The following is a 13,506-nucleotide window of genomic DNA, read 5'->3' as shown; positions in this document are numbered from 1 at the left end:
TATTATATGTGAAGACTTTGGGAGGAAACTTAAAACAGTAGTCAGATCTTCTGGGGTCTTCCCCTGCTACACAGAAGGTCCATAGTGGATACTCCACAGGGTTCTAGGAGCAGTCACCCCCTAGAATCTCACTCTTGTTTTATTCAGTGGCATATGTAATGTTCCTGCCCTTTAAATGGAGGATTAAAGGTCTCCCTCACTGCCTCTGTCCCATCCACTTTCCCTCACTAATGTACATTCCTATTGCTTTCCTCAAACCAAGATTCAATACCAGATCCTATCTCATACTCATTTCCATTCCCATGCTCACCTTCAATCCCTACTCATAGTCATCTTCATCCCAGAATAAGGACTATAAGGTATCATTCCATAGATTCTAAAATAAAGCTGACTTTCACATTTCAATTGAAGATCAACCCCTGGAAGGACATGCATGTTACCTCCACATCTCTGTGAGCAAATACCTAAGAAAATCAACTTAAAGATTTATTTTTTGGCTTAAGTTTTAGAGGTTTCAGTTCATGGTCACTGGAATTCATTGTTTCTGGGTCTGTGGAGAGGCAGAACATGGCAGGTACTTTTGCTCACCTTCTGGTGGCCAAATAGTAAAGAGAGAACTAAAAGGGGCCAGGGACAAAATGTACCCTCCAAAGGCATACCCCCAGAGACTTACTTCCTTCAACTAAGTCCCAACTACTAAATTTTCCACCACTTCCTAATAACTCTGTCAGCTGGGAATGAACCAAGCCTTTAACACACAGCCTTTGGTATATATTCCAGATTCAATCTGTAACATTATGCCCTTGCCCCCAAAGATTCATAAGCATTTCACAATGCAAAACACATTCAGTCCCTCCCCATAGTCTTAATAGTTCTAGAAGTGCTTAAAAGTCCAAGTCCAAATTCTTCTTTGAGTCTCAGGCAAACTCTGAGCTATGAACCCCTACAAAAATTAAAAAAAAAAAGAAGTTAACTATGTCAACATAAAATAGCACAGGGTAAACATCCCCATTCCAAATGAGAGGAATAGGAGAATACCAAGGATGAAAACTAGCTGAGAAAATATTAAATCCTCTAACTATGTCCAGCATCTGAGGCACCTGTTGGTATTTGATGTAAGCTTCATAGGACTTGAGCATCCTGACTTTATGGCCTTGCTGGCTGAAACCCACTTGGTCACACTCTTGGGCTGGCTCCACTGCAGCTTTCCTCAGCAGATATTCCTGGTACCTTGGTATCTCTAAATTCTTGAGGTCTTCATTGCAGCTTCATTTTCACTCTTATAGCTTCATATAACATCTTCTCAGGAACTATCTGAATGAGTTCCATTCCAGCCACACTTTTCCTGGCCTCCAAGGCCTTCATTTGAAATCTTGGTGGAACTCACAACTCTTGCATTCTTTATGCCTGCAAAGCCAGCAACACCATATGGATGATGCCAAGATTCGCTGCCAGACCAAGCAGTGGTTAGGCCCCCTTGAGCCCAGATATAACAGTCCTGGAGAGACTGGATAGTTGAACAAGGTGAAATGAAACCCGAGGAATAGACTTCCTAGATGGCCCTGTGGGAGCAGGGCACCTAGGTGCTCTCTTGTCAAATGAAATATTTATACTTTTATGCCTTTGACCATGGAAGAAGTAGTGTCTCACTGATAACCTGAGACCCATCAAGACATCTTTCCTGTTGTTACAGTGCAAAATATTTGATTTATTTTTAATGGTGATCATCCCTTTAGCAAATATATCCAACAACTTCTGCTTCCCTCTCTCTTTCTTGGAAAGAACTTTACATATACTCCTTTTCTGGTCAAACTGCAAGGTTTTCAAAAAATCTTTCTGCTCTGATTTTCCTCCCAATTCTCTCCCTAAAATCTGTCTAAAACCATCTAGATTACCCATGCCACAGCCTGAATGTTGTGCTGCCTTCACATTTTATCTGCCAGATAAACTAGTTCATTACCTTTAAACATGGCCTCGCACAAAATACCAGTGCATAGACCAAATGTAGACAAGTTCTTTGCCCAAATATATTAATGGTGTCTAGTTTAATTCTCAATAGAGTCCTCGTTTCCATCAGACACCTCATGAACACAATCTTTACTGACTGCATTCTTATCGCCATTCTGGCCTTCTGAATTCCCACCAAACTCTCCCATTAAACTCTGTTACAGTACTCTAAACCTTTTCTGACATCATGATCAGATATAACTAAAGCAATGGCCCTACTCCCAGTACCAATTTTCTATTAGTCAGCTTTCTATCCCTGTGACAAAACCCCTGAGAAAATCAACTTAAAGGAGGAAAGATTTATTTTGGTTGTTTCAGAGTTTTAATTCATGGTCCTTTGACTCTGCTGTTTCTGGGCCTGTAGTGAGGCAGAAACATCATGGCAAGAGAGTGTGTTAAAGCAAAGCTGCTAACCTCAGTAGCAGAAAGCAAAGAGAGAAAGCCATAAAAGTCCAGGAACAAAATTTAGTCTTCAAAGGCATGACTCAGTGACCTATTTCTTCCAACTAGGTTCCACTTCCTAAAGTTTCCACCAGCTTCCAATAAGTCACTAGGTGGGGACTTACCTGAAATACATGAGCCTGTGGGGGACATTTCAGATCCAAACTAAAGCTGCCGTACTGCAGAAACAAATAATTTGCAAGGTTTAGTCATTCAGCACTCAAAATGAAAAGAAGCAATTTGCTCTTTGACTCCCAATATTTCATTCATCAGACAGTCTTCCCAAGTCTATGTTCTAGTCTCCATCTCTCCTGGCCATTATTATAGCAGCATTGAAGTCCATGAGATCTTGTAGCTTAATGTTCCAGAAAGATTAATCCCATGCTATTACCTCTGAACCCATAGTAATCTAGGATTTATAGGATTGAAGGAACCTTAGTGAAAATCAAGAGAACCATCTCAGCACAACTGCAGACATAATCATTTGATATTAAATGTCCCCCAAGGGTTATGTTCTAAAGGCTTGGTTGTTAGTTTGTGGAACTACTGGGAGATGGAGAAGCCTTTAGGAGGTGGGGCTTAATGGAAGGAAATTAGGTCATTGGGATACTTTTGAAGGTGATACTGGGAACCTGCTCCCTTCCTCTCCCCTCTTTTCTTCCCAGCCGCCATGAGGTGAGCATCTTCATGCACTTCCCACCATGTTATTTTGCCTTGCCAAAGGCCCAAAGTGGCATTATAAAACAACCATGGACTAAAATCATGAGCCAAAATAAATATTTCCTCCTTACAAATTGATCATGACAGGTATATTCTCATAGTGATTTAAAAAAAAATTGACTAACTTGCAACCCTCTGAACTTCAGGACTACAGGATCAAGTATCTAGGAAAGATAGAAATGATTCACCAGAAAGTTTCCATCAGAGGATCCCAACAAAGCTTCAGCTAAGAAGGGGAATGGCAAAGAATCTTGTGCATATCCTGAGGAAGTTCCCTTTATATAATGCATCAGTGGTCTCAGAATGTTTTCTAGTGAAGGGTTTGAGGCTGTCTGAGTCAAAAAGTGACTGGGTACATAACTCAAGAAATGACTCAAAATGAATTACCATGTTTCTCAAAGAGGAACTTAGATTAGGATTAAATACATATCCTTCTCACATTTATGCAGGATTTCTGGCAGATAACCGTGGATAGGATCCCTACAGCTATGTGTCTTTAATGACTTCCTGAGGACAATAATTGCCTTCTCTGAAAAAAGAAATTTGACACCCCTGTTGGGTAGGATCTATTACCATATTACCATTCTGGAACTTTCCTTCATTACAAAACATAACAGACGTTAAAAGCCAAAATTCTAAGGTTTCCAGTGAGTCAGAGATGGAGTTGTCCCCTAAAGGTTTTTGAATCTATAAAATTCCATTATGTTGAGAGAAGCTAAAACATGGCCTCTTCCTTAACTGACTTTTCTTCATCTTATAACCATAATTTGGGGGTGGGGAAACAAGACCCCTTAGGCAAAACACTAAAGATTTTCATGGAGACAAGAAGGTGCAAAAACATCAGTTCCCTGTCTGGATCATCCCTCTGCCATCACATCTATGGGCAAGGGAGGACTGAGCAGTTGCCATCTGGTACAGATCATTAGCTTACAGAAAACTTCCAGACACTTGAGGATGTCACAGACTCTTTTTACCCTGCATACATAGCATCATAAACAAATTAAGAAAGAAAAAGACTGTACTAGCCAATAGCTAGAGCTTAAAGCAGCCAAGAAGGCTAGAATGAGAAATATATGAATCAAAGGGTGAAAGGGTAAATTCCATCCATAGAATATAAGTTATTCAGAAAAAAAGGATGATGGGGAAGAATTCAGAACATTTTTCAACATCCAACATATCCAGGCAGATATTCAAGGCCTCTGGGCTCTGTATCTCTTCAATCACAAGATAGTGGTATCCTGACAACCAGCAAGTTGGGAAGCTCCCAAATGACAAATATGAATGTCAGTAAAGTAGAAAATACCTTGACCACTGAACATACTCCACCAAGAATATCCATTCTTGAAGATCCTATATTATCAGACCTTAAAAAAAAAAGCTATCTAGTGAATTAAAATTTAAACTGGAAACTTGAGTCACATAACCAGGCTCTCCCAGCAACTCGTCCCTTCCTTCAGACAGCTTGACTTCTGATTCCTCACTGACTCACTTCCACAGCGTCTCCAGTGGGGAACTGGCAGCTTTCCAGAAACTGAATGTCAACCTGGATGACTCAGGGATTAGCACACTGCAAAGCAGGCACCCAGGGTCCCTAAGCAAGTCTTATGCAAGTGCCAGGATAAGCTTCTGACCAGCTGAGAGGAGAGTGAGCCCTCCAGGATGCAAAAGAGTAAAATACAGAGGTGAGAACTCAGGGTTAGAGTCATCCAGAGCAGTAAGGAAGAATAATCCTGCAGAGGACAGAAAAGAGAAAGAGGATTCCAAGTCCTTGTCACAGAAGTAATCATTTTTCTCCTGAAAGTTTAAGACATGCGTTGGGGCAGGAAAGATGGTGGACTGAGATGGACATCGTTACCCTAGATACACGTATGACTGTACATATGGTGCGATGCTACATCCACTACATCAGTACAACCAGAGAAATGAAAAGTTGTGTTTCAATTGTGTACAATGAATCAAAATGCATTCTGCTGTCATGTATACCTAATTACAATAAATAAATAAATTTTCTAAAGTAAGAAAGAAAGAAAGTAAAATGCATCTAGGTATGACTTACAAAAAAAAAAAAAAAAAAAGACACAGTAGGTTTTTTGTTTTGTTTGTCAGTTGGTTGGTTGGTTTACTCTGGCTGTTGTTGTTTTCCAGCAGGTCAAAAACAGGACAAGAAAGTGTCCTGAAAAAGATAAGTTCATCCAGCCCTAATTTTGTGCAGCCCTAAGATTGAGTTGGAAGTAGAGCATTAATTATGAGCTATCAGCCTCCTGAAGCCCATGAGCTCAAGGTACTCTTTGACAAGATCCTGAAACAGAAACTGGCACATAAGAATGTGAGGTCTTGGAGTTGAGCCAGCAGAAGGAGGAACTGCACAATCCTAGGCAAAGCCTAAGTAGGGACAACCTTTCAACTATGGGACTGATTCTGACCCACAGCAAGTGGAGGAAGAGGAAGGGTCAAGTCCCTGCTCCTGCAACCAAGAAATTGTCTGTCCTGGCTCAAGTTGTCTTACAAGTGTTAGGTGGATGAGAGACAATGTCAGACTCCCAGAGAATATGTCAGGTATTACTTCAGAGTCATCGAGTTTCCCTACCTCCATGGAGCCTGTGTCCCATTCAAGCTTCACCTGCATGCACATATGCCAGGAGCCCCTAAATGTCCTCCCACTTGCTGAAGACACTGGGTTCTGAGATTTGACTATTGTATGCAAACAGAACATATTACTCCTGTACTTACAAGAAGTAGAAATTTCCCCCAAGGGGATAATCTAGTTCTTGAGATAAAAGCCTCCAAGTGTTCACAATACATCCTCTGATGAAAATAATTTCTCTTTAAGAAACCCTTTTTTGACATTGCCAGTAAATATTATTTCTAATATATAGTAGTATTCCCTGTGTTCTGCACTGGGGTAAGAATTTTATGTATCCAGAACTGTTCCTTAAAAAGACAAGATTTTTTTTTTTTTTAACTCTGACTGCTACTTTCATACTAAAAGATGATTTTTTTTTTAAATTCTAAAAGATGATCAGTCATTGTAGGGAGCCTGACAATGCCCTTCTTGTTTACCCTGGGTCTTTAACACTTCTCAGAATTTAAAAGCTCTATTTTTTTCATTAAATAAAAAGTTTAAAATTTACCAGGCCTTTTCAATGTGGGGAAACCCTTAAAATTCAGACCTTGGCTCAAACCATCTTTTCACCTGCTCCCTCACTATCCTAAATATCAGCTGCAGGATGGGTCAGTTACTCTTTCATAGTAGAGCCAGAAATTACCCTTGCTTCCTTATAGCAAAGTTTTGGAATTGGAAGCAAGGTACTGGTTAGGTCCTGAGGTCCGTAGCAGGGACAAATCTTCCTCCTAGATCTCTTGGTAAGAAATAAATTTCACCTGCTTCTAGAGGCCATCCCTTCTCTGCCTCAGAAAGGTTAATGAAATAGACAATATTCTTTGCCTGTAACAAAAATGGAAAACAGGTGAAGGTCAGCCTATCCCCTTTCTCTGTCCTTTCTTGAACAATGGGAAGGACAGAACTTGCAGCTCTGAAGGAGGCCAGGAATATGAATATTTTCCTGAAGACAGTGGCTTACATTCATAAAATGCCCTCAAATCATAAATGGTGTTATACTGAATTACCTGGCCAAAATGTAACATAAATATTAACAATATTTTCAATGAAGAATATAAACAAAAAATAAAGAGGAAATATAGGTATTGAAGATAATCTCTTAAATATGTTGCAGTTACAAAGCAAGTAAAAAAATGAAATTACAGACTAAGTAGAAAATAATTACAAGCGAGCATCACATGTAATGCTTTCTGGTAAATGGCAAAGATTATAATCAAGAAGTAAATTATTTGTTTAAACTTGTTACAAAAGGAAGAAAACTAATAAATTAAGCCCTTAAATGCATGGAGTAAAGTGCAACAAAACAGGAACAGAAAGAATTACTAAGTTTAAGAATGAATGACAAGAAAAGAAAAAAAAAAACAGCTTAAGTAAGTTCAATAACCAATTCTTTAAGAGAAAATGTTGAGAGTCTCTAACCAGCAGGGGAAATTAGATGTTAATTCATTAAATATCAATTCTAGTTTTATATTTTATTTTTTTACTTTCTGTTTTATTATACTTGCATAAGCCCCCCTATTTAATTCTCCCTACCTTTCAAATAATTCTTCATCCTAATATGTAATTCTCTCTTATTAATATTTTTATTTTTATTTTTAAGAGCATAATCTATGCTTTTTAATTTTTATTGCAAACATAAAGCAAGGGTCTACAATCACATCTGGGCAAGATTTTTAATTAAATTTTATTTTGAGATATAGATTCCTTTACCCCAATTTCCCCAAAGGTACATCTTATAAATCTACAGATCAAGCCCATAACCAGAACATGGAGGTTGATTTCATCAAGATGCACACTGTCAGCCAGGTGTGGTGGCACATGCTTGTAATTCCAGCAGCTTGGGAGGCTGAGACAAGACGATCCAATGGACAGATCAAAGTCAGCCTCAGCAACTGCAAGGCACTAAGCAACTCAATGAGACCCTGTCTTGTACTCATTGATAAATCCCATCTCTTCTTCAGGTGTACGCACCTTGGCCTCTGATATCCACCCTTCTACTATCAATTTCTATATTAACAATTTTTTTTAGATTCCCTATATAAATGAAATCACACAGTGTTTCTTTCTGTGCCTGGCTAACTTCAGACAATATTTTAAAATAGGATTCCTTTGCATTCAGAATGTCTGATTTTAGTCCTAGCAGGCTATAAACTCTTTTCATAAACATTTGTCTCTAATTTCCAGATGCATATTATTTTTCCTCTGGATAATTTAGTAGGCATTTGGATGAGAGGAAGAAAAATTAAAGTAATGTCTTATAGAAAATTCTAGAGTCAGGGGAAAATATAATAAAACTAATATATCTGAATCTATAAAAATATAAAATTACTAGCATAAAAATTAATACATAAAGTAGATCATATTTTATATTTTGATGGGTAAGATGTATAGAACTGTTTTCAATGAAAAGCTTAGAAAATATTATGTAAAATCACTAAAAATTTGTTAAATCTAATAGCCTTTCCTTTCCCAAGATTTAGGAACACTGATATTATCTTACACATAAAATCATAAATTTACAAATTAATTGGGACATTGAGAGATATTTCAATTCAAACTATTTTACAGAAGGACAAAGTGAGGCTCCATTAAGCAGTTGGTTATTACACACATCACAAGCCCATAGGGAAGCCAGAGTTAAAGTCACAAAGCCTATCTGTCCATATACTTGTTTTCTCTCTCTTTTTTTTTGTAATTATTAAAGAAAATTAGTGGTTTGAAAACTAAAACACCACAGTGCTATCTTTAAGAGCTGAAAGCAAAATATTGACACATATATCTTCTTCTTATTTTTCTTTATACTCTTATCAAGTAATGGGATTTATATATTTCCTAGCAGCAACATGGTCAGCAGTGGAAAGTGCTACACTACATTAGTCAGGAAAATCCAATTTTGTGAATTTTTTAAAAATAATAATGCTTTTGAGCAGCATACCTGACATGAAATCATGTTCCATCTTCCTGCAGTTCCCACCTCCTCCCAGTAGTCCATTAAAATTATTAATTCATCCTATGGAGTAATACACTGATAAGATTAGAGCCTTCATGATCTAATCACTTCCCCAAAGCCCTACCTCTAGACATTACTGCACTGGGGACCATGTTTTCAACACATGAGTTGTTGGGGAACATTCTAGAGACAAACCATAATAAAAATCAAAACTGAAAGAAAATGAAGAGAAAAACAGTAATCATATTAAAAGGAAATAAAATAATAAGTTAAATCTCATGCAAGAGGAAACTCTCCTTATTCCAAGCACACAGAGGCAGTTCATAGCCTCCTTATCTCAGCTGTTTGTGGCTGGTTAACTGCTTGATTGTCTTACATATGAAACCTTTGCTCCCCAGCTCTGGGGAGACACAAGTCTTGAAGGACAGGCTTGGCTGGTTGGCTTTCTGTGTATTAACAGAATTTGTCTGCTCTAAGGAACACTGCTTGTCCATGCCAATTTAGGATAAATGACTTCCATAGGTTATCCTCATCCCTTTTCAGATCTGAGGAAGAGACTGTTGTAGGGACAGACAAGGCAAGTCACCGAAGATAGCAAGAAATGGTTTTATTTGGCTGTATAGGCTCAGAGGGCACAACTTCTGCTGCAATCAATCAATCCCCTGAACCCTGAGTTCAGGTATTTTCAGAATTTTATACCCAGCATGTAAGGGGAGGGGCTCAGAAGTTCACCCTCACTGTCATCTCTGCCCCTTCCCCTTGGGTGTTACCTAGATAAAGCAGTAAGTGCCCCCATCCACAGTGGGAAATCCAGAGGAGAAAACAAGGCATGCATAGGGGCTCAGTGGTTCTAGCATGCATGAAGCCCTGAGTTCCACCCCTGCTCCAAGAAAAAAAACAGGCATTAGCAGGATAAAAGAGATAAGGAGAAATGTGAAGGATTAGTTACAACCATAAGAACTAAAAATCTCACGGATAGGACTGTGCAGCTGACAGTGGTCTGGAACACTGAACAGGGCCTGATTGACTGGACACTCTGCTTCCTACAGTCTGTAGAAGTTCACATAAAAGCAGTTTTTTTTTTTCCTTTCACTATTCTGGGCAAGTTAACCCTTCAAGGACAACACCTGAGAAGGGGAGAGCTTCTTCTCCCCTTTCTTTCCTCCCCCTGCCAGCGGATACCATGGAGTGCAGTTGGTAACTTCTCTTATCTTAGAAATGGAGACATCTCTATGAAGCCCCAGCTCAAGGCCAGAGGCCTTGTTTACACATTTCTACAAACTACTATACTGGATACATGTTTGTTGAAAACTAGTAAGGGGGGTGCTGATTTCTTCCCGGCCAGTGGCCAAGAAAGACAGGGCAACACAAAAATAGGAAGTTTATGTCAGGTGGATGGAGGTGGCTGAGGAATAAAGCACCAAGCAACCCACACACAAAAGAAACACTTTTCCTGTCCCAAGCCTTCCCTTCCTGCCCTAAGCCCAATAAAAATTCCAGTCTGGTTGCCATCTGTGCTTCTCCTTAGACCCACCCTGTTACTCTGAGGGTCCTGCCCAGGAGTGAAATCTCAATCAAGCCTCATTCAGCAGCTTTTTAAAATCTGCCTCCTTTTGGTTGCCACTGCCTGACCTTACAGATGATCTACATTGAACTCTTTCGTAGAGACTGTTTTGCTGACAGTCCTAAAATCAGCCATAGTAACTGGAGAAGCCCAGTTAAGACTTTTCTGTGGAGAAAGGGGTGCCACTACAAGACAAGAGCCTAAATTTGAACTTTTGGGATCTCAGGGAATAACAAACTGCTCTGAGAGTGTCTGATCACAGGAATAGGTTACTGAATAATATTGTGACATGAGAAATATTAAATTAAGCTGAATTTTATGAAGGTATATATAGAAATGAACTTAATTTAATGTTGTTAACCAAAAGATAGCAACAGTTCTCATACTATGCCTTTCAGTATACCTTTCAAAAAGACAAGTATTCTACTGATGGGTCCTATACAAATAATTACATTGGGAGAGAGTCAGAGAAAAAGACTTAGGACTTTAAAACTTGCAATGGTGAGAAATGATTCCTGCATGCTAGCACTTTGTCACTCAAGGTGTGGTTTGAAGACCAGTAGCATCAGTATCTTCTGGAAGCCTGTTAGAAACACAGATTCTCATGCTCCACCTAGACCTATGGAATCAGAATCCATGTTTTAACAAGATCTAAGAGATTTGCCTGGTTTAGGTTTGGGATGCACTGGTTTGACAGATTCAACAGGATATCCAAGGGAAAAGATATTAGGAAAAGTCTTACCTAATTTCTTCATTTTTCAAATTTTAAAACTTGACAGAGTTTCATAGCTAAGATGGACAATTAATGTCAGAGTTAAATCTAGATCCAACAGCAATGCCAGACAAATGGCCTACTCTATCACCCAAGAATTTCCAAATACCTAACTCAATTTTGAAAACTGTTCAGTTAGCCTCTTTCTTAACCCCTTCCCATCTAACTTCACATTAGTGCTAGATTTGATATTTTTAAAACTATCTTATAAATAAATCACCTGTCAGGGAATAAACCTATAAACAGGACAGACATACTGAATGCCCAGGTTATGTATCTAAAAGATCTTCTCTTCCAATCATTAGTGATGTAATCAAAGCCACAGTGAGAGATTGCTGGAAATTATTGAACATGCTTTAATTACATTGATAACTTTGTGGACATAGTGAGAGGATAATAGAGAAGGAAAAAGTCAGGACAAGGGCCGGTGGGAGGGTCAAGCAGGAGTGGATGGAGCTGCTGGGGCCTGCCTGTCTGACAGCACTGGCTTAACATTTGTATTTCAGTCCATCACCTGACTAATAACACCATGTAGTGAAATAAGCACCCATTCTAGAGGTAACTGTTATGTGGTGGAATATAAACAAGCTCCATTCTGCAGTATGTTTACCACAGTACATATTTATGAGTTGGGTTTAATTAAAAGTCAGGAACACTAAAGCTATTTTTTAACTAGATGCCTATTATCTAGTGTCAAATGTTTGGCTTTAATCATGCATTTTATATCATCGTGACCTAGATCACTGCCTGTGACATATGAGATAGTGTGTTGTCTTTCCAGAGAAGATGTAGCAGGGCTTGATGGATGCTTTCTCTTTCCTAACCTTATTACTACCAGCTTCCCAGCCATCTAATAAAATGCTATGATAGCGAGTGGGAAGGTGCTATAAATCATAATATTCCAGCTGCTTTGAGCCGATTATTAGAAATGCTGACTATATATCTCACAAACAGAAAGTCAACAAAGTAAGTTGCATCTTCTTCCCAGGATCAAGGCACTCTGTTCCCTGCTTCTCCCTCCCTGAGTGTAACAAAGGTCTCTTTAAAATGTCAAAAAAACACCAGTTAGTGAACAACTGTGTTGCCCTCTGTTCTGACATGATTTATCTAATACGGAGTTGATAGACAGTAGCTTCAGTATTGTTATACACAATCCAGTCATTATTCCTCTGATTGGAAGAGCTGTCAACTTCTGCACATTATAGACACATCTGCAATTTAAAGCTTAAGTTTGGAGTTTTATTCACCATTGTTTTTGCCCTGTCAGAAAAAGAAGACTCTTAAGGTCTCCTTAAAGTTAAGGTGGAAGCTGTGGAAGAGTGAGAGCTCTGGGGTCCTTCAGCCAGTGAGGCAGGAAAACCTGGGGACCTCCTTGGCTCTACCATCTGTTTCAATGACTCAGTGCTCAGCAAACATTCCATGAAGACCTTCTGCAGGCTAAGTACCATGCTAGCTGCTGAGTTTGAACTGTAGAGTAGACATGGCCTTCCCTGCATGTTAGGGGAAAATGCCAAGAGCAATGAGAACACATAAGAGGAAGTCCTAATCCAGTTTGGGCAGGGTTCTGGTGGCCAAGAGAAGACTTCTTGGAAGATAGGAAATCAAGGTAATCAGAGAAGAGGAAAAGGAATCTGTGTTCCAGAAAGAGCAGAGCATGTGCAAAATTCAGAGCTGTAAAATGAGTATGATCCAAGTTTGGCATAGCTGAGACCAAGAAGTACAGGGAGTGAAGAGAGAAAGTAATTTAGAAACAATATAGGCTAGGCCATGAAAGGACCTGTGTGCCTTATACATAAGTTTAAGCTATTATAAGGGTAATGCGAAACCATTAAACACATTTCAGGAGAACAAGGACATGGTGAGTTTTGCATTTTACCTTAATCACTCTTAATAGTGGGAAACACATGGGGGAGGGGAGCCCAGGAGGATTAGGTCAGGGCAACTAGTCAGAATGCAGCAGGAGTAAGCTAGACCTGTGAGAAGGGAGAAGAATCTGGAAGTACTTAAGAACTACTTATTAGGTACAGGTGACTGTACCTAATTTGTGATTGATCTGAGCTCTCTGATAGAACTGGTCACCAAGTTCTTTTTTCAAATGAATCCTTGTTCAGCAGTTTCCATTTGTTCCCACAGCTGCTATAGCTTCTGTAATGATAAACACTGGGAAGTACTGCACCTAACAACCACAAAGGGCCAAAATCTCTACTTTCTAATCCATGTTCTACAACTTCACAAATTCTTATGGGCCTCTTCTCTGTTCTGGATTCTTCCATTGGTGCCCAGTATTTGACCCAACATGTCTATAGCAACCGTTCTCAAATTCAGTAAATATCTGAATTACTAGGATGATGGATTGGAGAACCTGTAAAAAATGCAGAAAGAATACCAATGCCTATCAAGATTTAACTTTTAAATTAGATATGGCATGGGAT

General features: G+C 39.1%; 1 long non-coding RNA gene across 1 annotated transcript; it reads right to left on the bottom strand.

Annotated features, from left to right (window-relative positions):
• Nucleotides 1-549: 549 nt before the first annotated feature.
• On the bottom strand, nucleotides 550-2,706 carry LOC139701507 (uncharacterized). The gene is made up of 3 exons (XR_011704037.1): nucleotides 2,574-2,706; nucleotides 1,101-1,407; nucleotides 550-943 (listed from the first exon to the last, which is right to left on the bottom strand). It is a non-coding gene; the product is annotated as an uncharacterized lncRNA (long non-coding RNA).
• Between the last annotated feature and the right edge of the window lie 10,800 nt (nucleotides 2,707-13,506).

Source organism: Marmota flaviventris, chromosome 13, assembly GCF_047511675.1.
Source record: "Marmota flaviventris isolate mMarFla1 chromosome 13, mMarFla1.hap1, whole genome shotgun sequence".
In the NCBI taxonomy this organism is placed as follows: domain Eukaryota; kingdom Metazoa; phylum Chordata; class Mammalia; order Rodentia; family Sciuridae; genus Marmota; species Marmota flaviventris.
The sequence above is the reverse complement of the archived record's forward strand: the minus strand, read 5'-3'. Positions and strand labels throughout refer to the sequence as shown.